Below are 6,201 nucleotides of genomic sequence, written 5' to 3'. Positions count from 1 at the left end.
AATGGATCCAGAACTCCTCTGTCAGCTGGGAAGGCATGTGGTTGGCATCTGCTGGGGTCTTTGGCTTCTGGTTTCAAACAGTATCCTCTTGGGCATTTTCTTCCTGCACCTCCAAACATTGGCTCTGCCACTTCTGTTCTCTATGCCTTTGGTAGGAGAAAAAACCCTAAATAGGTTTCTCCAAAATGTTTCCCCTTTTAAAGAGCCCCAGTAAACTTGTCAAGACCCACCTCGAATAGGTGGAGTCACATCTCCCTCTCACCAAAAGGTCACACCCACAACTGAGAGCACCGTATCTCTGTGGAGACAATCTAATCAAAATGGTTTCCACTATAATATTGAATCAGGATTAAAGGACATGGCTCTTCTGGGCTACACAGCACTTTCAAACTAGCACATAAAGATTCTCATAGATTTGAACACAGTGTTTCTCAGACAGGAGCAGACAAAACTGTAACAAGCCCTGCATATATACTAAGATAGAAGGAGGATATGGACCCCATTAGTTTTCTGCAGCAAACATCATTAGAAGTTAAGGATTTCTCCTATGTCTCATGCTTCCCTTCCATCTTGTATTTAAGGCCATCCTCAACATTCTTCTACACCATATATTGTATTCAACAATTTCACAAAAGTCATCAAACTTTTAATGTATATGATCAGTATAATGGATGCATTATTTTGTCATCTTCAAATGAGGAACTTTCTTGCTGACTTGATGATTTATAATGAAAGGGATCTGGCCACCACAAACAATTACAGAATGCCAGAAGGTCTATTTTATACATTGTATGCAGGAACTGTCTTTCCACCTGTTCCTCACCAGTCATCTTTCTTGTTGGATAAGAATGGACCTTTTGACACAAAGTTTAGTTCAAATGACTAATGCATTTACAGCACAAAGTCTTTAGTATTTGTTGGCCTTCTAGGCAGACTTTTTTTTATATCAGTGCTTGTGACACAACAAATTGGGAGAATTTTGGGTCTATATTATGATCACCCTGAATATTATTACTTTAGGAGGAACTTCTGCATTATGAACAGATATACTGGGCTAGCAGATATTTTTAGCAACTGAAGCATTTCACATTTGCAAAATATATTTAAACTGCATTTATTTTACCTATATTTAATTCCTGGGACTTTTACAAATAAAATTTTAACAGTAACTCATTATGGAACCTGAAATGTGGATGACTTGGAGCAGTGTGACTATGGCTCCTTTAAGCAGTGTTATAAAGACCCATCGTGCTTCTTTGAAACTGCTATGTACCCTAGAATTGTGAAATGCTTGATAGAGAAAGCATATATTGTTTTAAAGAGACTGTTGGTAGAAATATGGACCCTAAAGATACTTCTTATGAGGCCTTAGACAGAAATGATGAATGTGTCATTGCAAAATGGGAGAAAGGTGATCCTTGTTTTAAAGTGACAGAGAATTTGGCAAAATTGAGTTCCAGTGTTGGATGGAAGGCAGAATTTGAAGGTGACAAGCTGGGAAGTTTGGCTGAAGATATTTCCAGAGGAAATGTGGAAAATGCAGCCTGGCTTCTTCTTACAGCTTATAGTAAAATGCAAGAAGAAAGGGAAAAGCTGAGAACTGGACTCTTGGGAACAAAGAAATCAAAGATGGTTTAGAAAGTTATGAGCTTTTGGGATATGAATAATCAGACAACAGTTTCCACATGAGGATTTAACCGAACATTGAACCAGTCAGCCATTTCAGCACAAGCCAGTTTGGAGATGGAGCTGTCCAGAAAGGATTTGTGGAAAGTCCTATTGATTGATGGCTGTGATCCCTGTATACTGCCTGGAAAACTTCCAAGAGTCTTGGCATGATCTGTATAAACAGAATCACTGCTAATCTGGATTAGAAGGGACAGATTGAAGGAAAAATGTCTGCAAAGGTAGAACCATGGAAGCCAAGTTCTGGAGCTAAGAAACCTCAGGCTAGGAGAGCAGATCTACTTATGCATGTGGAGAGGGTGAGCTTGCCATGGATTTTGCAGAAGCTGGGCCTTCCACCCACTTGGTCAGGAAAAATATTTACACCCCAGAGTTTGGGATGTCTGGGGTTTAGGGAGAGCCTGGCCACCACCCCACTGTTATGAATACATTGAGAGTGTGACCTGGAGATGGAGTCCAGATGCCACCCAAATGCCTGAAGAGGGTGGAGCTGAGAAAATGGTGGTCTTCCCAAAGCTTGGAGAGAGCTAGATTACTCTGTAAACCCTTTGAGAGGATTGCTGTCTCTCAAACCCTGAGGATAAAATATCTTTCTGTAGATGGCTATCAGACATTTAAAGCTAATGCTTCCCCTGAAGGCTTTCAGAACTATTTGGGTCCAGTGGCCCCTCTTTTCTTTTCAATTTATACCTACAGAAATGGGAATATTTATCCCATGACTGTCCCTCCTTCGTTTATTGGAAGCAGATAACTTGTAAGTTTCACAGGTCCACAGCCAGTGGAGAATTTTGCCTTAAGACAAACTATGTCTGTAACTGATTTTGATGACTTTGTACTTATTTATTATTATCGAAATGATTTAAGTTTTTTTGATATGGTGATGGAATACAGTATTTTGCATATGGAAAGAACATGTCTTTTTTGTGCTGGTTTGAATCTGTTATATATGCCAGCAAAGCCTATGTTCTTTTAATTCAGTCTTGTTGGGGGAAGGTCTATTCTTGGGTGAGATCCACTTGCTGGGGTCCCTTCAGGGAGAGAAATTTTGGAGAGAGCTTAGAGCCAAGGGAAGCTAATAGAGAAAGAAAATACCCACAGAGACATTTAGGAGAGAAGGGTCCACAGACGTTGTCAAGTTCCTTCCCATTTGATAGAAGAACCCCAGATGGCAACAGCCTTTCCTCAAAGAAGCTGTCTTCCTCTTGATGCCTAAATTTGGACATTTTCTTGGCCATAAACTGTAAACTTGTAAAACTAATAAGTTACTATTGAAAAATCCAACCCACTTCTGGTATATTGCATTCCATCATTTTAGCAAACTGAAACAGAATGTTTTGGGTGTTATTTTATTTTATTCATTCATTTTTTGGAGTTAATGGAAATCCTCTAAAATTTATTGTGATTATGGTTGCATAACTATATGATAATACTGTAAGCCATTGATAGTATACTTTGGATAGATCATATGGCATGTGAATATATCTCAATAAAATTGCTTTATAAAAATTCAATTCAGGAAATGGAAAGGAACATACAGTATTAGACATTAGAAAGTGGGATATAGAAATCAAAGAAGAAAATGTACAGCCATTCAAAATAAATCAGTCACATTAAATTTAAATATTGTGATTATATTTACATAAGACAAGGAAATATTTATAGTTTGGATGAAAATGAAACTTTTGTTCTGATCATACTCAGGTAATGGAGTTTCTCTCCCACCAGAAATAACTGGAAAATTTAACAACACTTGTGAAATATCTGGCCTCACATATTAGTCACCAGGTAAGGCTTTCTTGAGTCTTCAGTTGAGAAATGTTCAGTATATTCATGTGAGGAAAATGCTATAGGAAAGAAAAGATCTCGAAAAGGGTTAAGAGGGAATGAGAGCTGGATATCATGCAGGGTCAGGAATATCTCCATTCCCAACAGATGATAAGAAGAACCTCATAATTCACAGATTGTGGCATAGAGTACTCAGAAGAGTTCGTAAGCTGTTGGGGAAACAATTTCCCTAGACTAAAAGCTGAACTGGATACAAACAAACTTTCAATGTTCAATGGAGGGAGGGCTGTGTATGGCATTTTTAAAAACAACATCAGTTTGGAACCCCCATTTATGTAAGCAGAACTCACACCTTTACTGAGATTTTTATCTCCTTTCCTTCATATTCACATCAGCTAGCTGAGTGCCTTATTGGGGTCATAGCCTGAGTTTCATTTTGAGTTATGGGTTTGCAGTTCTGAAGTCTTTCTTCAATACTGTACATCAGTGTTGCCTTTTGCATCTCCTCTGTAGTGAATCTGTAGACAGGAGATGCTCATACTCTTGGAATGTGAAGAATAAAATATAAACAGTGTGAGAATTGCATGAAGAGTGCCAGAACAATGGCTGTTTATTCTATAAACTTATCAAAATATTCTTGTTTACACATCAAATGAAGTGATGTTTGTCTCAATTCAGCAATGAAAAGGTCATGATATGATTTCTCTTTTTTAAGTGAGGTAGATAGAGACATTTACTTTGATGTATACTTTATATGATGAGGATCAATTTATCTTACAAACGTATTCCTATGTTTGTAAGACCAGTAAACTGCTATCTCTGTATGGTGGTTGTCCATTCCCCAACTCTTGTGGCAGGGTACTAGCTTCTGGCTAGCTCAATGATGACAAAAAGGGATGTAAAAATCCTCTTCTTTAAGACCAGGAGTGGGCACAGCCAATTGGTGATTAGAGAATTTGATTAATGAGTTTGGATGGTTGGAAGCATGGCTCTAAGGACAGCCATTGTTCCACTCCACTCTGGACAAAGGCAGTGAGGGATGATATTTAAAGATACTATACTTCCACAGGGTCTGGGGGAGACACTTAGTGGAAGGGCTGCATTTAATGGGCAGGACAAGAAAGCTCAACTTTAAAGATCCTTGGCTCTGTTTTGGCTGGGAAAGACTGACTTGGGAAATTCCTCTCTAGCATTTCCCCTTCCCAGAATTTTCCCTCCAGGCAAAAGCAGCTTGAGACAATGAAAGATGTGTAAGACTCTACAGAGGCAGAAAGTCTGGGAGGATGGCTTGGCTGCTTTAAATATCTAGGAAAGAGCAGTGTGTCTCCTGGGAAATAGAGCAGGCACCCCAGCTCCTGTCAATGGAGGGACTGAAAAAGAACTAGGAAGCCCAAGCCCAGAAGAAGACACAGGCCCAGAAAAGACAGGGGGTACCTTGCGCCCTACTTTTGCTTTAGGGAGACCTTCTCGATGGGGGAGAGCTGGCACTAAAAGCAAAGCAAAGCAAAACAAAACAAAACTCTGTGTAATCACCAAAATAAAGAAATAGACATCTCAGGGAATAAATCCCAAAGTCAACATTCTAAAATGTTAAAATGTACAATGTATAACAAGAGTACAAGAGAAATAAAGAACCAGGAAATGATGTCCTATCCAAAGAAAGAGCATAACAAATCCAGAAACCACCAACGAAGAACACCAGGATGTGGACATACCAAACAAAGATTTCTAAAAAATTATTTTAAAATGCTCAAAGAAATGAAGGTAAATACAGGGAAGGAACCAAGGGATATCCAGAAAACAAGGAATGAGTAATATGATCATTTTGCTAAAGAGGTAGAAATTTTAAAAAGGAGCCAAACAGAACCACAAGAATTGGGGACAACAGTGACCAAAATGAAAAATGTCCAGGAGGGTTTCACAGCAGATTGGAGCTGACTTAAGGAAGAACAGTGACCTTGTAGGCAAGACACTCAAAATACGTCAGGCTGAGGGGCAGAAATAAATAAATAATAAAAATGAAAATAGCTTAAGACAGCTCTGTAACACAATCAAGTGTACCAATATACACATCATGGGAGTCTCAGAAGGTTAGGAAAGAGGGAAAGAGGAAGAGAAAATAGTCAAGGAAATAATGACAGACAACTTCCAAAACTTAGGGAGAGATGTGAATATGCACATCCTAGAAGAAAAGGGAACACTAAACAGGATAAACATGAAGTAAAATATATCCCATCATATATTGATCACACAGTCAAAAGCAAAAGACAAGAAGAGAGTTCTGTATGGAGAAAAAGAAAGCAACATGTTAGGTACAATGGAGCCACAATTAGGTAGAGTCCCATTTAGGTTTCCAATGAGAAATTGTGGCAAGAAAGCTCTGGGTTGAAATACTTAAAGTGCTGGGAGAAAACAACTGCCAGCTCCAAATGTTGTATTCAGCAAGCTGCTCTTTCAAAAATGAGGGGTAGACTTCCGGGAAAATGGAGGATTAGAGAGCGAGTGTAAGAACCTCCCACAGTGAGTAGCCAGGCAGAAATGTCCCAAACCAACTGTTCTGGGGCTCTGGAAACCAGGAGAGGTTTGTACAGCATCCAGGGAAGTGTGGATGAGGAGACTGAGATACAGTGGTCGGATACTTTATAATTCCATCCATAACTCCTGGCGCCCATCCCCCCCCTTAGAGGGAGGCAATGGCAGATAGTCTGATCCTAGTCTGGGAGGCGGCTG

The sequence above is a fragment of the Tamandua tetradactyla genome, chromosome 14 (assembly GCF_023851605.1).
Source record: "Tamandua tetradactyla isolate mTamTet1 chromosome 14, mTamTet1.pri, whole genome shotgun sequence".
NCBI classification, from domain to species: Eukaryota; Metazoa; Chordata; class Mammalia; order Pilosa; family Myrmecophagidae; genus Tamandua; species Tamandua tetradactyla.
The sequence above is the reverse complement of the archived record's forward strand: the minus strand, read 5'-3'. Positions refer to the sequence as shown.